This window comes from Myodes glareolus, chromosome 6 (genome assembly GCF_982192425.1).
Source record: "Myodes glareolus chromosome 6, mMyoGla1.1, whole genome shotgun sequence".
Lineage (NCBI taxonomy): Eukaryota > Metazoa > Chordata > Mammalia > Rodentia > Cricetidae > Myodes > Myodes glareolus.
The window spans coordinates 675,489-695,701 of record NC_142031.1 but is presented as its reverse complement, the minus strand read 5'-3'; the positions used below and the strand labels follow the sequence as shown (position 1 = coordinate 695,701).

Here is a 20,213-nt window from a genome sequence, read left to right as displayed (position 1 = left end):
CATATTTCCAGACACTGGAGACACCTTGAATTTTAAATATTTGGATAGATGAGATATGTACTCATATAAGTTAATTATTAGATAGATACTTTACATTATTCATTCTACTGAGAATTCATTTTTAACTGTTTAATGCTGACATTGAATAATACGATCCATTTTTATTGTTGTGTTTTGTTTTTTTTTCTATTAAAAAATTGAGGTAAGGTTGAGTTTGGTGGCACAGGCCTGTAATCCCTGCATTTAGGAGACTAAAGCCAAGGACAGAAAATCTAAGGCCAGCTTGGGATACAGAATAAGACTTTGTCTCAAAAAAAAATAAATTTAAAAAAAGAGGATGTGAAATTTATATAGAACTAACCATTTTAATGTGCACATTTCAGTGGTGCTTAGTACATTTGCTAGCCTGGGAGACACCGTTATATCTATCACTAAAACATGTTAACATACCAAAGGAAACTTTGTACTGCATGGATCTAACTCCTATCTGCTTTTTTGTTTTTATAGATTTACCTGGTCTAGATTTACAAATGGAATCACACTGAAACATTTTATGTCTTGTGGTGCCTCCTGCTGCTGCTGCTGCTGCTGCTGCTGCTGCTGCTGCTGCTGCTGCTTCTTCTTCTTCTTCTTCTTCTTCTTCTTCTTCTTCTTCTTCTTCTTCTTCTTCTTCTTCTTCTCTTCTTCTTCTTCTTCTTCTTCTTCTTCTTCTTCTTCTTCCTCTTCCTCTTCCTCTTCCTCTTCTTCTTCTTCTTCTTCTTCCTCCTCCTCCTCCTCCTTCTTCCTTCTTTCTTCTTCTTACTCCTCCTCTTCTTCTTTGAGACAGGGTCTTACTGTGTAGAACTAGCTGGTGTGGAACTCACTATGTAAACCAGACTGGCCTCAAATACACAGAGATCCTGTCTCTGCCTCCAGAGGGCTGGAATTAAAGGCATGCACTATCACACCTAGCTGTATGTTTGGCTTCTTTAATACTGTTGAGTTTATTTTTATCATGGTAAGTTTTACATATATATATATATATATATATATATATATATATATATATAATACAATTTAAACTTTCCCCCCTCTCCTTCGATTTAAACTATTTTAGTAGATATTTTGAGCACAGCATTAAGCATGCTCACTTCTTGTGCAACCATTATCACTGAGGACTCCTACACTGAGGATTGCTCTAGAGACAGCCTGCCTGTGAATCATAAGGATCAACCCTTTTGTGTTGGGCCCATTTCACTTTACATGATGTTTTTCAAAGTAATATTTTTGATTTTTGTAGATTTGTTCTATTATTTTTATTGTTGCAGTGTTTTATTTGTGTCTTTGTTTTTTGTGATAAACCCAGAACCTTCCATGTGCCAAGCATACACTTTAAGCTGCACTGCCAGCCCATGTAGGTTGGTCTTCTTTACAGTAACCTTTATATAATAGCTTCCTCGTCAATTATATGACTTTTCTAGAAAGAGAAATCAGTCTTATGCAAATAGCATTAAATATATCATGTATGTACTTATGATCCTCATACCTCTCATGTGTTTTTCTTTCCTGTTGTGTGGGCAGGAGCACCCAGTGTGTGTTCAACAGCAACCACTGATGTATGTGGGGACCCTGGACCTGGTCCAGACTTTCAAGAAAATGCACTGAATTTATTTGAATGTGTTAGTGTGCTCTGGGGCTTAGTTCATAAACTTTACCTTCATATTAGTAAACTTTTCTTCTATCTATGGTTTACTTAAAATGTGCTTTCTGTTCTCCATCTCCTCCTTTTTTGAACATGATCTCATGTAACACATTTTGGCTTTGAACTCCTTAGTAATCCTCTCTACATCTCCAGAGTGCTAGGATCACAGTCTGTTATCATGCCAGGTTTATATGCTGCTGGGGATAGACAGAGTCCAGGGCTTCCTGTGTATTAGGCAAGCACTCTACCAATTGACTCACACCCTAATCTGGTTCAAAAGCTATTCAAATTTTTTTTTGAAATTTATTTTTATTCTTATGTGTCTGTGTATTGGTATGTGCATGCAAATGCTGGTGCCCTCAGAGTCCAGAGGAATTGGACGCCCTGGGAGCTGAAATTATAGACAGTTGTGAGCTGTTCATTATAAGTGCTGGGAATCAAACTTTGGTCCCCTGCAGAAGCAGTATACACTTTTAACCACGGAGCCATTTCTCTATAGTCCCTAGTCAAAGCTTTTCCTGCATTGGATAAGGTGATCATATTTTCTCCACTAAGTTATTGAGATATTCTTTCATTATGTACTAATGGTTTTGTGTGTCAACTTGACACAAGTTAGAGTCATCAGAGAGGAAGGAACCTCAGTTGAGAAAATGTCTTGATGAGATCCACCTGTAGGGCAATTTCTCGGTTGGTGATCATTGAGGGAGGGCCCTGCCTATGGTGGGTGATGACATCCTGGGCAGATGGTCCTTCGTTCTAAAAGAAAGTGGGTTGAGTGGGCCAGGGGAAAGAAGACAGTAAGCAGCTTCTCTCCATGGCCTCTGCATCAGCTCCTGACTCCAGGATCCTGCCCTATTTGAGTTCCTGTCCTGACTTCCTTCGGTGATGAACAGCAGAGCTGAAGTATAAGCCAAATAAACCCGTTCCTCCTCAATTTGCTTTTAGGTCATGGAGTTTCATCACAGCATTAGAAAATTAAGACACATTCCTAGGACACAACCCTTTTGCTCATAGTGATTTAATGAACTCTAGAATAACTTCCTTGTTGTCCAGAGGGGTGCAGAAGGCAGCTTGGTCCTTCTTGATCTCAGTTGTCAAGAAACCCTAGGAATTTCAGGGGCTACTGAAGTATAATCTGCATGGTGACCATGGGAGATACTATTTGTGAAATGAGACTCTATTGGCTCTTTAAAATGGCTCAGCCTATAAAGGCACCTGCAGCCCAAACCTGAGAACTGGAGTCAATCCCAGGGCCCATGTTGTAATTTAAAAAACTCGGTGAAGAGAAGTTACTCCATGCAACAAGACTCACATAGGAGTTATTGGAAGAGGAGAGAGAAGAGGCAAAGACAAGTCCCAGGGAACAAGAGTGGTGGGGGAGAGAGAGAGAGAGAGAGAGAGAGAGAGAGAGAGAGAGAGAGAGAGAGAGAGAGAGAGAGGAGAATAAGAGAAAGAGACGGGAGGTGGGCAAGGCCCACCTTTTAAAAGGGAGCATAGCCAATGTGCACAGGCGGTGCTCTTAGTGACTGCAGCTGAGGATGCATCCTGTCAGGACCCCAAGGGCAGGCCAGTGCAGATGCCTGAATATTAACACACATGATGGAAAGAGAGACTTGACTCCTGAGATTGTCCTCTGACATCCACATGAGTGTTGTGGTACACACACACTACATGCATACACACAGGCACAAATATGTACATGCACATATAATTAAATAAAAGACAATACTTTAAAATGCTGCCAGGCGGTGATGGCACCTGCACTTGGGAGCACTTGGGAGGCAGAGGCAGGCAAATTTCTGAGTTCAAGGCCAATCTGGTCTACAGAGTAAGTTCCAGGACAGTCAGGGCTACACAGAGAAACCCTGTCTCAAAAAACCAATAAACAAACAAACAAACAAATGAATAAACAAATAAAATAAGATGTTTACAGCAGCTGAGCATCATATCACACACCTTTATTCTCAGAACTGGGGAAGCAGAGGCAAGCGGATCTCTTGTGAGTTTGAAGCCAGCCTCGTCTACATAGTAAGTTTCCGGACAGCCAGAGCTACATAGTGAGATCCCATCTCAAACAAACAGACAGACAAACAAACAAAATGCTTATATCAATCTCAGGAATGAGAATCTGGATGTGTGAAGAAAGGTAGCATTTCAGGAAAACAACCATTACTCAGGGGAAAGGAACATAGCTCCATCAGGAAACCTGAGGAAAACTCTGTTTATGTGATCCATAAAATATCTAAAGAATTTAAATATTTTAGAACCCAGAGGCTCACCAGAGGTTCCTGCCTGGTGGGTGAGCACCTCTAGGAAGCTGGACTTTGGGACATTAGCATGAATAGAGAGAAGCAGCTGCAAGGTTAATTTGTGGAGAAAAGTTACTTCCTGGTGCCCATACGCACCCATGGCAGACAGATAAAAAGCATAAACCAGCCAGATGGTGGGTGGTGGCACACGCCTTTAATTCCAGGACTAAGGAGGTGGAGACAGGTGGATCTCTGTGAGTTCTAGGCCAGCCTGGTGTACAAAGCAAGTTTTAGGACAGCCAGGGCTACATAGAGAAACCTTGTCTTGAAAAATCAAGAAGAAGAAGAAGAAGAAGGAGGAGGAGGAGGAGGAGGAAGAGGAGGAGGAGGAGGGAGGAGGAGGAGGAGGAGGGAGGAGGAGGAGGAGGAAGAGGAAGAGGAAGAAGAAGAAGAAGAAGAAGAAGAAGAAGAAGAAGAAGAAGAAGAAGAAGACCAAATGGAATGAACATATGCTACCACCCAGTTCACAGACCTGTATCCTGTATCTCCTTATGAATGTTGCTGAGCTCTGGGAGAGGGAAGGACACAGGGGGCCTGTCCCTGGCATAAATACCGTTAGGAGCTGTTGCTAATTCCAGAAACAGGTTGGTATTAGGTATGTTGCTATTACACCAAAGAACAATTACCAATCTAGGGAGAGAAGCTGTACCTTGTTAAAAGAGCTAGGATAAGATCTGGGAGGATGAACTGCCCAGCTCTGGAAGGAACAAGAAGTAGGGTCAGCAAACAGGGCTGTAGAGAAGCTATGCTGCTCTAGGGGAGTGTCTGAGAATAGAGTAGCCAGCCAGCAGTGTTAGGTCAGAGAAGGCCAAAGATAGACCGTGTCCCTAAGGAAGATTGTCCTTCCACTTGGTATAGCAGTGCCAACTGTGCCCTGGACTGGTCATGTACTGTCCAGAGCCAAAGAACAGGATGGGGATTGGGTACTGGTAGCATTTAGTTAGGCCCAGCTCTCTGTCCTGTGTAGCTGGGACCATCCCCTCTGTTACAACGACTTCAGATGTACAAACATCAAAAGAGGCAGCATCACCTGGAGGCCTCTTCAGCCCTAGAGGACACTGAGGCTAGACACCCACATGTGTGGCAGCAAGAACCCATGAAAACAGCAGGAGAGGGTGCTATAAAGGTGAATGTACTAGACACGTGTGTGCACACATTTATCCCTGTGTGTGCCTAAGTGTCTATCTACACATGTATACCTATGTGTCTATGTGTATCTGCATACATGCTTGTCTGTGTAAATGTGTGTGCTATGTGTACATACGTATATAATGTGTGTGTGTGTGTGTGTGCATGAGTCTATCTTTGTAAGCGGAGACTACTCTTTCGTTTCCCGGTTGCCCAATTAACTAACTCTTATATCTTAAATTAGCTCATTTCTATTAATCTGTGTATCGTTATGAGGCTGTGGCCTACCAGTAAGGTTCCAGTGTGTCCTCCTTCGGCAGCTAATGGAGTCTCTTTAACTCTGCCTACTCTCTCTCTATATCTCTGTTCAGATTTCCTGCCTGGCTTTACTCTAAGTCATTGGTGAAACAGCTTCTTTATTAACCAATGGTAATAAAACTGATTCACAGCGTACAGAGGGTAATCCCACATCATATGTTTGCTTATGAAAACATATGTGTGCCTGTGTATACTGTGCATGTATATATATGCGAGCTTTGTGCATATATACAGCCATGTCTCTTTGATGCACTCCACCAGCCTCCCATAAATAAGACTCCCAGGAACTGGACAAGTGATGTACACCTTTAATCCCAGTACTCAGAAAGCAGAAGCAGGTGGATTTCTGTGAATTTGAGGCCAATTTGGTCTACATAACTAGTTCCAGGACAGCTAAGGCTAAACAGAAAGACCCTATCTCAAAAAACAATAGCAACAAAGGAGACCACTAAGGTCAGATGCTGCTTGGCCAAGTCTAACTCTAGTCCTTTGACTGGAGAGGATGTTATCTGATTCTTGACTCAGGTTGCATGATGTGTTGAGAAGTTAGGATCAACCAGAGGTCTGAACCGGCTGAATCCAAAGGCCCCAAGTCAGCCACCACCAGGTGTCTCTCTCCATGAGGCCCCAGCCCACTTACAAGTTTAGAAGCTAATCATGAAAGTGTGAGACTTGGCACAAAGCATAGACTGACAGGCCGGAGAAGGCCTCAAGGAATGTAAGGCACTCTGAGATTCTGAAATTTCAAAAAAATACAGGGTTTATGTGGTAGTTGCTTCTCTCCCTGGAGAGAAAGGGATACATCTGTAGGTTCCCTGCAAACGTTGTTCTGTGCATTGGCAGAAATAAATATAGGGTTAAATAATCCCTTCTACTCTTCATATTCAAGTTGGGCAGATTCTCCCACTATCCTGTTAACATATTTACCAGACTGTTTAACCTCTGGGTGTTGTAAGTTTGCTTATGTTGGTTTCTGGGTAAATATCTCATCCCATGTCCATGATAGAAATCCACCCTATACATCTGTGGTGTTTCTCCTTGATTTACAAGCAGCAGTGTATGCCCACAAAGGGACTGCGAGTCCTTCGACTGCTGCCGTCTTCTCTGAGCACAGGGCAGTAAAGGACTATCTGAGTTGCACAGCAGCGCTCAATGTCTACCAAATGAATTTTACTGTTGTTTGAATTTTGCAGGGAGGGTGGCCAGTGTTCTGTTCTCTCACAATCCCCACACTGACAGTAGGTGTTTTAGAACCTCATGTTCTTAAGAAGCCAGTAGTATCTGTAGACAGATTCTTGCTTACCAGAAAGCTGATAACGTCCCATTAGCACCAGTGAATTGGGGGTTTCTCTATCAGGGAGAGACCATCATTGGAAATAGGTCCCTCCATATCTGGAGTTATGCTTCCTTCTGACTTTGGGAAGAGCTTGGGTTAAATTGGAGCTAGTGTCCTCTGCCTCAGGATGTATACCCTGATAGATCTCAACCCCCTCCTAAACTGTGCTATCCAGATTTCTAGACGGTCAAAGGGTGGGTTCAAGGTCAGAGCATAAACCAAGGGTACTTTGAGTCTCAGGCTTGGCTGACTTCTTGCCTGGGAAATGCAGGGGAGAGGAAGAGACACCGACTTTTATTAAATTCAGGCTCTTGCCAAAGCTGAATATTAAATCATTCCAGACAGCCCCAGAGTGTCTAAAAACGCTGCATGTGATGGTCCGGTTCCACTAGTCACTCCTCTGGGGTTAGAGAATGTACACAGACATGATCAGAGGCAGTCCCCTTCTTGACTTCAGCACACTTTAAGAATATATCTTGATTACTGCAGACCCTTCAAGACCTGCAGGAAAGCCTGAGGTAGACACATCACATTTCACAGTATTCAAAATTCTAGGGCTCACTTTTGGGAGAGGGTAGGGTGAGGGTTGGAAGGGTTAGGGAATGGAGACTGAGACAATTTCTCACAGTGCATCTCTGTCTGTCCTGGAACTCCCTATGTAGACCAGGCTGAATTTGAACTTGTATCAATCCTGTTGCCACTGCCTTCTAAGCGTGGGGCTTACGTGAGTATGCTACAATCTTGGCCATAGGATCCACTTCTGAAGGGAATAGATATACTGTGCTCCTACAGTTACCACAAAGTTAAAGAACTTCTTGGTTGGTGGAGCAGAGGGGAAGTGGGTAGAGTAACTGGGAGGAGAGGAAGGATGGGAAACAGCAGTTGGATTGTAAAAACATAATTAATAAATAAAAATAATAAAATAGGAACTTCTGGTGCCTGATAATTCTGAGCCAAGGCTCCCCACCTATGTTCCTGCAAGCTACCCTCGGGCATCTTTCCACATCATAGCCCTCATACACTGACAGTACCATTCTGAGCTCCTTAATGGTCTATCTTCCCATTATCTCCCCATCAGAACACAGAGACCAGGCTGGCAGATGAAAGGGACCTTGGGATCTATCCTGTGCTGGTCTGAGCCACCAGCCCAACTTCTAGAACCTGGGGTTCCCATGTCCTTTGTACAAAGAGTATGATCCAAGGTCCCCCACTCCTGTTTTCTGCCAGACGGGACATCTTTCCTTAGTATCTCTACAACACCGAGGCCCATCTCAGCTCGCTCAGTGGCTGAGAGACCTCGGACACCCTCTCCTTGCTGTCTTCTGCTTCCTTCTCCTTCCTGCTCACAAACCCTTCCTGGTACAGTCTGACACTAGTTAATTTCTGTGCTGCTCTGGCTGTGGCCTTCATCCTGGTGAGCCATTATTTGCCAAATAAATATTTGCACAGGGTGGGACTTGGTGCTCAGGGTTGCGTGTTAAATGGGCCTAAAGTCGAAGGATTCTGTGGCAGCACCACAGAGGCTCAGGGCTGAGGCAGCAGGGTAGAAAGCTGACCTAACTTGCACTTCTCTGGGCTTTGAAGTAGCTTGTGTTCCTGACACCAGGCACAAAGACTCCAGAAGGCAGAACCAATCTGTCTGGACACAGAACCCAGATCCGTGAGTTCCCAAAGGAAGGATGAAGGCCAGGGGAACCTTGAGAAAATGCAGGGTGCATGGGAGGCCATCGTAAACATCAGAGATCACCAAGGTAAACCAGGGGGAAAGGTTCATGGGACAGAAGCCATATTAGTCACTTTACCCTAAATTCGCATGGAATCCTTCATCAGCTACTGCTGTATAACAAGTACCTCCAAACCTAATAGCTGGGAACATATAGTTATCATTTCTGTTCTATAACTTATGAACCTGTGAAGTCAATGTAACTGGAGGCTGGACTATATGGGGACAAGGTTGCCATAATCCCAAAAGTCAATGGTAGTAGGTCAAACATGTTCCTTTCATGAAATTTTTTTTTGTTTTAAGACAGGATCTTACATAGGCTAGGCTGATCTGGAGCTTGCTTTGTAGCTAAGGCTGGACTTGATCTCCTGATCTTCCTTCTTCCACCCCCCAAGAGTTGGGATTATAAGCATGATAACATCTGGCTGCATGGGCCTTACTGCTGGCCTACCTGTAAGGACTGGCTATTTAGAGAAAGCCATCCTAGACAAACAATACCCAATATAGCTAAGACTGGTGGTACAGGCCTGTAATCCCAATTACTTGGGAGACTGAGGCAGGAGAATCAAATGTTTAATATCTACCAAAATAGAAGACAAAAACAGGGTGGGGGACCAATGAGATGTCTTAGTGGAGTAAAGGTGCTTACCTCACCAAACCTGATGACCCGAGTTCAGTTCTCAGGACTCACATGGTATAAGGAGCGAACCAACTCCTGTAAGTTCTCCTCTACAAATAAGCCATGCTGGTGCACATGCACATGTGTGCATAAATACACAATGAACCAATCAACCAATAAATGTAATTAAAAAACAAAACAATATGGTGAAGATATTCTTTAATGGCAGAGTGATTGCCTGAGGCCCCCAGTTCAATCTCCAGTAACACACACACACACACACACACACACACACACACCCCAAGATGAAGCTGCAGGATTTCCATCACCCAGTCTTATATGTGCTGCCTGCCTGTTGCTTTTGTGCTTGTCCAAAAGCAAACCATCATGTGTATTTAGGGGGCCTCTGGGTAGATGTGGGGGTGTGGGGAGGGAAAACCTAGGGGTGCTGCCATAATTGACTGTCCTGGATTTAGGACAGCTGCTGATCAGGATCCTGGCCCACCAGCTTTGCTTACTTTGGCTTTTTTCCTGGAAGCCAATCATCCTATTTATGGGTTTGTCTGTGTTTGCTGATGGACTAACAGTTGTTTGGTTAATAGTATAAAGTCAGAGGACTTTTGAAAAGGTCCACATTTTGTTTTAACGTAAATATACAAATGTACAGCACTTACCCACCTGTTGTGGGTCTACAGGGAAGGTACTGGAGATCCATGCACCCACCAGTACTATTTCAAAGTGTGGTATTGTTATCTTCATCTAGTCTTTTCTTTCTTTTTATTTATTTATGTATCTATGTATTTATTTATTTTTTGGGACATAACTCTGGCTGTACTGTAACGGAACTCACTATGTAGATCAGGGTGACCTCAAACTCACAGAAATCTACCTGCCTCTGCCTCTTGAATGTTGGGATTAAAGGTGTGTGCCACCGTGACTGATTTCACTTGATCTTTTCAAATAATTTCACTTAATTTTTATAAAAGTTTTGCATTTATTTAATATATTTAAGTCTTATTTGGTTTAAATCACATCCTCTCAGCACCGAAGCCCAGTGACACCACTAACTTATATTACAGCAAACACAAGCCATCTATACATTTCAGAGTGACACACATCAGTGATGGACAGCCTGCATAAGTCACAGACAAACCAGGACTTTCAGGCCTGGAGTGGGGGTGGGGTAAAGAATGCTCATGGCATACAAAGTGTTCTGATTTGAGTTCTTTTTTTTTTTCAAGACAGGATTTCTCTGTATTGTCTTGACTGCCCTAGAACTGGCCAGGAACTCAGAGAGATGGGATTAAAGACATGAACCACCACTGGCTGGCCTGATTTGAATTCTTTTTTTTTAAAGACATTCCTTCCATGTATGCTTGCATGCCAGAAGAGGGCGCCAGATCTCATTATAGATAGCTGTGAGCCACCATGTGGTTGCTGGGAATTGAACTCAGGACCTCTGGAAGAGCAGTCAGTGCTCTTAACCTCTGAGCCATCTCTCCAGCCCCTGATTTGAGTTCTTGAGGGCAGAGCAGCGCCTTGTGCTCTCAGAAAAGCCTGGCAGGCACTAAAGAAGTCTCCTCCTCTGAACATTGTAGAATTTTGTTTTGCTTTGGTTTGTTTGAGCCAACACGCTCACTAGGTGGCCTTGGTTTTCCTGGAACTCACAGAGACTCCCCTACCTCTGCCTCCAGAGTACTAGGATTAAAGGAATGCATTTCTATGCCCTGTTTTTGTTTGTAACGGGATCTCTTGTGTAGAACTCCCTTTGTAGTTGATGAGGAACTTGAATTCCAGAGCCTGCCTTTGCCTCCCAAGTGCTAGATTATAGGCACGCACCAACACACTCAGCAGTGTATTGTATGAACAATAAGAAGAGGCAAGTATGACTCCAGACGTCTGGGAGGCTGATAAGGTTTGGGGATACCAGGAAGCCATAATTTGAGGCTGTATGAACTGGTGAGAAATGGGGACTGAGCTGTAGCTTCCCAGCTGACCAGACCCGAATAATCATGCAGAAACTATGTTAATTACAACACTGTCTGGTCAATGGCTCAGGCATATTCCTAGCTAGCTCTTATATCTTAAACCAACCCATTTCTATTATTATTCTACCACAAGGCTCGTGGTTTGTTACCTCACATTTTGCTTCTCGGGTGACTACAAGGCGTCTCTCTGACTCTGCCTTCTTTCCTCCTCTATTTCTGCTTGGATTTCCTGCCTTGCTGTATTCTGTCCTGCCATAGACCAAAGCAGCTTCTTTACTAACCTTTGGTAATAAAACATATTCACAGCCTACTGAGGGGAATCCCACATCACTGGTGTTCTGAAAGAAGATAAGAAGAGATGGTGACAGGTCCACTTTCTGCTTTTCCTCCAAAGCCAGCTTGGCCCAGGGGTTGAGGCAGCCTTGGCACCAACCCTCAGGCCACCTCCATGTTCTTTTGTTGTGGAGGGTGGGGTCAATGTTCGTTCAGACCCTGAGAACCTCCTGGAAATCTGCCATTTCTTCCTTACTCCAAGTGGGTAGCTTTGGAACAGCAACTGACAATGCTGGCCTAGTCTCGGTGGACAGCTGCTGGAGCGGGATGCCACCTGCAGGGCAGCTCAGGAATCCATTGCTCCCAGATGTTCTGACTTCTGCCCTATGGTCTTGAAACATCTGAGTCGCCCCACGACCTTGAAACATCAGAGTCAGAGTTTCCAACTGGGATGCAAAGCCCATCTGAGGCCGAAGAGAAGGATAGGCCCTGTGTAGGCCCCATAGCAAAAGCTGGGTGAGGGGCAGTGTCCTGTCTCTAACCAGTGGAGTCCAGAGGCAACCATGAGTAATCCTCTCAGCCTACCATGAGAGTGAGGTCATCCAGTGGCAGCTGAGCCTTGCTGACAACAACCGTGCCAACTCTCATGGGAGCTGGGACACATATGTATGACCAAGCTCCTCTGTCTCTGAGGTGCTAGTCATACTGATTGTTTTGGTTGGCTTTAAGGGTTAGTGGGCTTCATGGAGTCAGCAGCCTAAAAAGAGTGGCTATAAGGCTGACACCACCTTTTATACAGTGCCCCAAATCCCTTCCCTCCCAGACCTGTGCTAATTATCCATCTTGCACAGTCTACCTTATTTGCAACACACAGCATCTATCCAAAAAGACTGTGTCTATCTCAAGTCCATTCATCTCGGACTGAGGCTGAGGTGTATCCCTTAGTCCCATCTGCAAAGCAGGTACCATTTAGAGATGCTCTCACCCCGCACCTAGCCCTGCTGGTTACCAATTGGTGGCATATGTAGTTTGTAGGACAGTCTGGTCTGCAGGAGGAGGGCTTGTTAGTTATCTCACCCCTCTTAGCCTGCTTCCTTCTGTGTCCTCCCTCAAAGGATTCCACACAAGATGTTCAAGTGTAGCCACTAGCCCAGGGCCTAGTTAGAGGGTGGAAGGTAAACACAGCAATTAGGGCCTCCTTCTATTACATGGATTATGTAGCCTGTTAACTGAGCCTCCCTCAGCTCCAGCTGTTTGGGAAAGACACTGAGGATTCTTACATGTTCATTCCTCCCATGTGTGTGATGGGGCTTCTGAGCTTTGCTGGAGGTGGTGGAGGGCAGGGTGGACAAGGTACTTCAGACTTGCATATAGTTGGGGAGGGCTAGGGATGGGCCAAGGGCTCCTTGTGCTCTCTAGGGCCTTAGGCACCGTCAGCCTCAGCCTACCAGGTCAACCCATAGGTACCTTCCCAGGAAGCTACACAACCTTGTCCTGGAAACAGGATCTAGGATCCAGTGAGGACCAGAAAGAACAAGCCTCTGGGAACAACATGAGGATAATTGTTTCCTTGTGAGATACACAGAGCCAGCAAGCCTGGGCATGCCTACCCCAGGGACCTTCCTTCCTGATGTGACACAGCACAGTGAACTCTGCTGCTGCCTCCAAGGACCCTAAGAAAACTGCCAAACTGGCCGGTCACTCAGCTGGGCCAGGTTATGCAGCATTCAGAAGAGTTCATAGAGTTGTCAGGAGGTCTGCCTTGGATGTCCTTCTTCTTAAAGGTTCTCTTGTGTTATTTTTATCATGTGTACCTGTGTATGTGATGTGCACACAAGCTCAGGTGCTCAAGGAGGTCAGAGACTCCAGATCCCCTGGAGCTGAAATTCTGAGCAGTTGTGAGCCACCCCGTATACTAGGAATCAAAGTCTGGTCCTCTAGAAGAGCAGTACATGCTCGTAATCATTGAGCCCTCTCCCCAGCCTTGGCTGTCCCTCTCTTTGATGTGGCATATATTCCAAGACTATAAATTCTGTCCGAACAACTTTTGGGGACCAGCCCCAACAAAAATCATTTCTCTACCAGAGTGGAGGTGTGGGAATAATTGAAGCACAGTTCACACGACTGTATCTGGAGGGAGTTTCAGGGATCCTTCATGAAATTCTGAATTCACACCCTCAAAGTCACCGGTGTTTATTCTCCAAGCAGCCTTTATATCAAAATGTAAACTGAGGGGGAAGTTCACTAGCGTTCTGTTTCCTAGGTACCAGGGAGAATGACTTAGGTCCCAGTCCTCTTCCTATCTATGCCTATTTTGTCATGCGGACTGAAAAACACCTCTTCCCCAGGCTACCTCCTAAATTACAATAGAAGGATCAGAACAACATTAGCATTCTGACCACTTGCTTAGGATGTTAGGTTGTCTCACTATCAAAAGGCTAGGCGACCATCTTCTGTGTGGTAGGTGCAAATTGTGCCTTGCCAGGTTGCTCAGATTCTAATTGCCGTAAATGTGGGAATATGGGCTGCATAATCCAGCCCTACAAACAACCTCTTTGTAGAGAGAAACCAGTTGACTCAGACAACTCCCTGGATGCTTGCTGAGCTATGGACCCCACAGAGGCATATCTTGCAGAGTACAATTACGACCCAGAAACTGATGTGACACCAATATGCTTTATGTCACCTCTCCATACAGGAGAAAGCTGTAAGAATGTAATGTTAGAATCTCTTTGCTCCATTCCCAGTATTTTGCAGTAACTTTTCCCCTTTCACAGATACTGATGGCATCCTACTCAGATGAGTCTGTATTTAACAGATTTTCTGGTGCCAGGATCCCTCGCCTGTAAAAGTAAAAGTAAGTTTATTTCAAACTGAGTATTTCTCAGAGTAACTTTCTGTTCCCCACCACCTTCGTGGGTTCTTGTCTAGGGATTAGAGAGCCTGTCTGCAAGCTCCTCCTATGAAACCTTCCCACCTCAGGAAGGTTTATGAGCAGGCTTCACTTGCTAAGTGAACTGAGTAACATGGTTCTGCCACCATGAAGGGCGCTCTTCCCTCCCCTGCCACCATCCCTTCCCCATCATCTGCTCCACTTCCGTTGGCTAACATTTCAGGGATGTTTGGTACAAGGTAGCATTCAAATCATAACAGATATGGATGACTGCTTCACTTTTACGCTATGACGATCTCAGGTGATTGACCCAATCAAAGGACATTGTGAATGTCTTCAGGTTTAGGTCCATACAAATAAAACTGCTATAAACACCACGCAGGGGTTTGTGGGAAGTAAATTTTCTTTCTTTTCTTTTCTTTTCTTTTATTTATTTATTTATTTATTTATTTATTTATTTATTTATTTATTTATTTTTGTATTTTTCAAGACAGAGGTTCTCTGTGTAACCCTGGCTGTCCTGGAACTCACTTTATAGACCAGGCTCGAACTCACTAAGCTCTGTCTGCCTCTGCCTCCCAAGTGCTGGGATTAAAAGTGTGCACCACCACAGCCTGGCAATTTTCATTGTTTTAGGACATGGTTCTGTACCATGTAGTAAGTGTATGTTCAAGAAGGGGCTGTCAGTTTTCCAGGATAAAACACCATCATACCCCCATCAGCAACATGTGGAAGTCCTTGGCAACAGGAGCGATTCTTTTTAATTTTATCCCTTCTGATTGGTGTGGCAAGATGTCATTTTCTTAATGTACATCTCTAAATGGTAATGATATTTATGAGAAACCTGTTTTTTAAATTCTTCCATAGTTGTTAGCTTGACAGAGACACACATTCCTTAAGACTCCCCTTTCTCTGTCACACTGATTAGCCAGTCACATCAAATTAGACATGTAGTTTCTCACTTTCAATTTATGGGATGAGATATAGTCAGCACCTATGTTAGGGATGGAAGACAGGTGCCATCTTGACTGTGGGTGCTTATTAGAAATAAGTTCTGGGTCACAAAGAGAGAGACTGCCATTCTAACTGAAGTAAAGTCTGGACAAGGCAGACTTTAATCCTGATCAAGAGGGTACATTCAGGACAAGTAAACACACATCAGGACAGGAAACAGGAAGTACATTTGACTTTTATTCTAACTCAGGTGATGATTGTTTCTCTTCTCCCTCCATTGGCTGGAGTTGGATCTTACAATTTTATTCAGTTGGCCTGGAAAGAAATGGTGCCCAGGAAATGGAGAAAGGGGAAAGGGATCAGTGCTCCTGGGAGAAAAAGGTCACTGTTCCAGGTCATCAAATTCCTAGAGTGGAGCAGTGCCCCTTCGTGTAAGCAAAGGTTTTGCTGGGTGGGGAGGATGGAGACATTTTCATAAAGTCTTACAAAGTAGGTGAGATAAAGATTTTTAATTCCTTGTCCTAAACACAAGTTTTATAGAAGAGACGTATAATTCTTACAGAGCCCTTTAGCCTGGTGTGGCCCTGGTGCACAGAGATTGCCGTATTGGGTTACTTTTGCTTTGTTCATGGGCTCCTTTGTGAGACACTAAGATTATTTATTCTTTATAACAATCTGGTGTAGCTTGGAAAGGATCCCAGGATAGAAAGTATCTTGGCAATGTGGGAAGGGCCAAGAAGATACCACAGAGACCAGGAACCTATTTTGCATATGATAAGGTAGCAAAGACAAAGACTGTCAAATTACTCTAGTGAATAAGTATCACGGTCACAAAGCCAATGCGGAGCCCTGATCCAGAGCTCTGTAGGTATCCTTGGTGACTTCTGATAAACCTGTTGCTAAGAAGCACTGTCCCATGAGGGAACTGATTGGAGATGGATTGAAAATCAGAGGGCAAGAGACCTCCATTATGGGGTAATAGGGGTTGAGATACTTCCTGATAGTTTAACTCTCACAAAACCAAAATGGGAAACAATTTAGGTAGAAAGAGCTATTCTCCTAGACAGGGAGTAACCAACTCCTCTGGCAGGCCCAGAGGCTTGCCCACCCTGTTCAGTATTCACAGATCCGTCTGATTGCAACTCATCTCTCTCAGGTGGGACAAAACCGTGCCAATGTAACAGCCTCCTTCCCAGTTTATACACGTGCTGCCAGAGCAACAGCACCATCTATGGGTGGTAGGTACACCCCCCCCCCGTTCTCTCTCTTTCTTTCTTTCTTCTTTCTTTCTTTCTTTCTTTCTTTCTTTCTTTCTTTCTTTCTTTCCTTCCTTCCTTCCTTCCTTCCTTCTTTCCTTTCTTTCTTTTTTGGTTTTTCAAGACACGGTTTCTCTGTGTAGTTCTGGCCGGCCCAGAACTCACAAAGATCCACCTGCTTTTGCCTCCCAAGTGCTGGCATTATGGGTATGTTCTACCACCACGCAGCTCTCCCATTTCTTTGGCTTTCCTGAGTTCCCTTTCTCATCAATAGCTTGTTTCTAGGAGCTGAGGGACAGTCAAAACAGGATCCATATACATTGCTTGGATTTCACAATTAAAATTTGTGGTAAGACATATGAACTCATCTTTCTTGGTTTGAAAGCATGAACTTTTTTCCTGTTTCTTTACTTTTCAGGCCTATTTGCCTAAGTTATAGGCACTATCTCCATTCTAACATAACTCAGCATCTTTTTTCTTTTTCTTTTTTTAAAGAAAAGGGAGTAACTCTGCGTATTTAATCGACAAGATGCATGGATCTCCCAGGGACTTGTGTTCTGATGGAGAATAGGCTCGCTCATTTTATCATAGAGCTGAGTTCACCATAAGCAAAGAGTAACCAAAAGCAAAAGGTCACCATTTTCCTTTATTGATATCTTGTCTGGTGACATCATCAAGATGGAGACAGCTGTACAGTTTGCTCACCATTTTGCTTTGTGACATCATTAAGATGTGAATAACCAGATGGGCAGTGGAGGCTCACGCCTTTCATCCCAGCACCCAGGAGACAGAGGCAGGCAGATCTCTGAGTTTGAGGCCATCCTGGTCTACAGAGTGAGTTCCAGGACAGCCAGGGCTACACAGAGAAACCCAGTCTTGAAAATCAAAACAAAATATATGTCAATAACCATGTATCTTTACTACTTTCTCGGTTAATGCACTACATGGGATAAACCAAAATAACAGCACCTATCAAACTTTCTGGTGTCCTTGAACTTTCTGGGGGTCACTACATCCCTAGATTTTCTAACATCATAAGCATTTAGTCACATGTACTGATCCTCTTTTCCCAATTGTTTTCTTTTTAATTTTGACCTTTCTGGATCCCTAGTGGGATCATGGATAGACTACCAGGTGTAACCGGAGATTTCTCTCCCACCCGCCAGTTCCTGAATAAACACTTAGAGGCTTATATTAATTATAAAAATTTGACTGATGGATAAGGCTTATTACTAAGTAGCTCTTACTTTTAAATTAACCCATTTCTATTATTTTATATTTTACCACGAAGTTTGTGGTTTGTTACCTCACATCTTACTTCTCTGGGGTTGCTAGCATCTCCCTGACTTCACCTTCTTTCTCCATGTATTCAGTTTGCCTTTTCCAACTAGCTATATTCTGCCCTGCCATAGGACAAAGGAGCTTTATTCATCAACCAATAAAAGCAGCACGTATTCACAGTGTACAGAAGGACATCCCGAATCAGCCAGGTGTTAGATAAGCTAACGCCACTTGGAGAGAAGAGAAACTCAATTCTGCCCAACATCAAGACAACATTGTACACTGCTGAGAGAGGCTGAACACACTATACTTGAGCCAAGAGGACACCCACTGACAAAAGACCCACTACGGAACCTGATGGAAAACACAGAACGTAGCTGACCAGACAAACAGGTATCCTTTGATGTGTCATCCTGAACTTCCCTCCAGGGACGTCCCTAGCCTGCTTTTGTAAACTTTTGTTTTTGCCAAGTCTTGAGCAGCTCGGGTCCTGGAACCCCGGCAAAGGGCAATGAGGAAATGAAGGAAGGACAGATACACATACTGTTGGGATTGGGAGGAATTCTCTAGTGCTGCTGCACTACCACCATAACCTGGAACTCTCGATTGTTTATTTGGTGCAGCAGAGAGGGAGGTGTAGTGGGTATTCGCTCTGCCCATGACCTTGGGCTATTTGGCCTGATAGAGGTGGTGCTTCTAGTCTACAATGTGGCCTCTTTTTTAAAATATTTATTTATTTATTATGTATACAATATTCTGTCTGTGTATCTGCCTGCAGGCCAGAAGAGGGCATCAGATCTGATCTCATTTCAGATGGTTGTGAGCCACCATGTGGTTGCTGGGAATTGAACTCAGGACCTTTGGAAGAGCAGGCAATGCTCTTAACCACTGAGCCATCTCTCCAGCCCTACAATGTGGCCTCTTAAAAGAAAGAGGGAGAGGGTCGCTCTCTCTCCTAGGTGGTAGAGACCGAGTCAGGTGGTGTGAAGCAGCCTTTGGTGGGTCCCCTGCTTTCCAAGGACTCTGCAACTGGATTTACCATATCCTGTATTCGTGAGTGTATTTCCCCCTTTTATATCTTAATAAATCACTGATAACCTCTTGGGAGGGGTTAATTGTCTCAATAGGTCTATATGCATGCAGTCTTAGGCTATAAACACCCCGAGGAGGAAGCTGCAGTTACTAATCTTTGCATACACTGATAAATCACCCAAAAACACTCATACTCTGACTCCCAAGAAAAACATTGCTATTTCTCTTGAGTGTGTCCCATAAAGATAATGGCTTTATTCATTGTTCCATGGTTCTGAGGGCTTGGGTGTCTTCAGCATGCTGAACCCATGTGAGCATACACATTTACTCATGACTTTCTCTAGGGTGTCCTCAGCGTACTATACCCATGTGAGCATACACATTTACTCATGACTTTCTCTAGGGTGTCCTCAGCATGCTATACCCATGTGAGCATACACATTTACTCATGACTTTCTCTAATCTCCTCATTGTAGTCACTGTTACATTTGTAGTTGTTGTGTTTCTGTTCTTCCCTTCTTAATGTAGACTAATCCCTTGGTGTTAATACTACCAAAATGTACTAAAACACACACAAAAATCTAAATTACTTTAATCAGGCTCTGTTAGTACTCTAAGTCCTTATCAAAACCACTGAGGCTATTTTACCATTAATGAGACCAAACTAATTTATTTCTATCAGTTTTGATGCCTTCTTCCTTCTCCTCTGGGGAACCAAGACTTATACCATTAGGAATGACTCCAATATTATAACATATATTTATGCCCCCATACCCATTCTGACATAGGACACATACTAAACAAACTGGGTGAACTTTTCTTTTGGACAGGGCATGCACATGCCATTTTGGTAGAATTGTAGGGAGCATGCTAAATCTGTGATGATGTTTGTCTTAGTTATTTTTCCATTGCTGTGAAGACACACAATGAAGGAAGATAAAAGAAAATATTTAATTGAGTTGTTTAAAATTTCATAGGATGGAGCTTGGAAGCAGACAGGCAAGCATGGCACTAGAGCCAAAGTCAAGAGTTTACATGTTAAGACAACAATCAGGAGGCCGAGAGAGGAAAGAGAGAGCACACTAACTGAGACTTGAATGAAAATGAGGGCATGACTGCTCTTAGGTATGGTTGAGAAGGCTTTTATTGTAGATATGAGTACAGCCAGAGGCATCTGGAAGAGTTCAGAACAGAGAGAAAGTAGTTGGCTGAACGTGGCCAGTAGGCTAAGCTGGGCCACGGCGGAGGGCAAGAAAGGTGACCAAGAGTAAAGGAACAAGAGAGTGCGTGGCTTAAATTTATGTTTCTATAGGGAAGAGAAGTTGGGAGAGGGAAGCAAAGCCCCTGCGCTGGAGAGATTTAGGTTCGGGGGTGGGATGAGAAGAACTGAAAGAGTCAAAGGTACTGAGTTAACTTAGGCCA

At 43.9% G+C, this 20,213-nt stretch overlaps 1 long non-coding RNA gene across 2 annotated transcripts; it reads left to right on the top strand.

Annotated features, from left to right (window-relative positions):
- Nucleotides 1-8,278: 8,278 nt before the first annotated feature.
- Nucleotides 8,279-18,879, top strand: LOC125389155 (uncharacterized). 2 transcript variants are annotated; one of them, XR_007228403.3, is made up of 5 exons: nucleotides 8,279-8,523; nucleotides 14,153-14,232; nucleotides 16,379-16,460; nucleotides 17,891-18,152; nucleotides 18,538-18,879. It is a non-coding gene; the product is annotated as an uncharacterized LOC125389155 (long non-coding RNA). The 2 variants fall into 2 exon arrangements; XR_015002131.2 differs by lacking the exon at nucleotides 14,153-14,232.
- The last annotated feature ends 1,334 nt before the right edge of the window (nucleotides 18,880-20,213 follow it).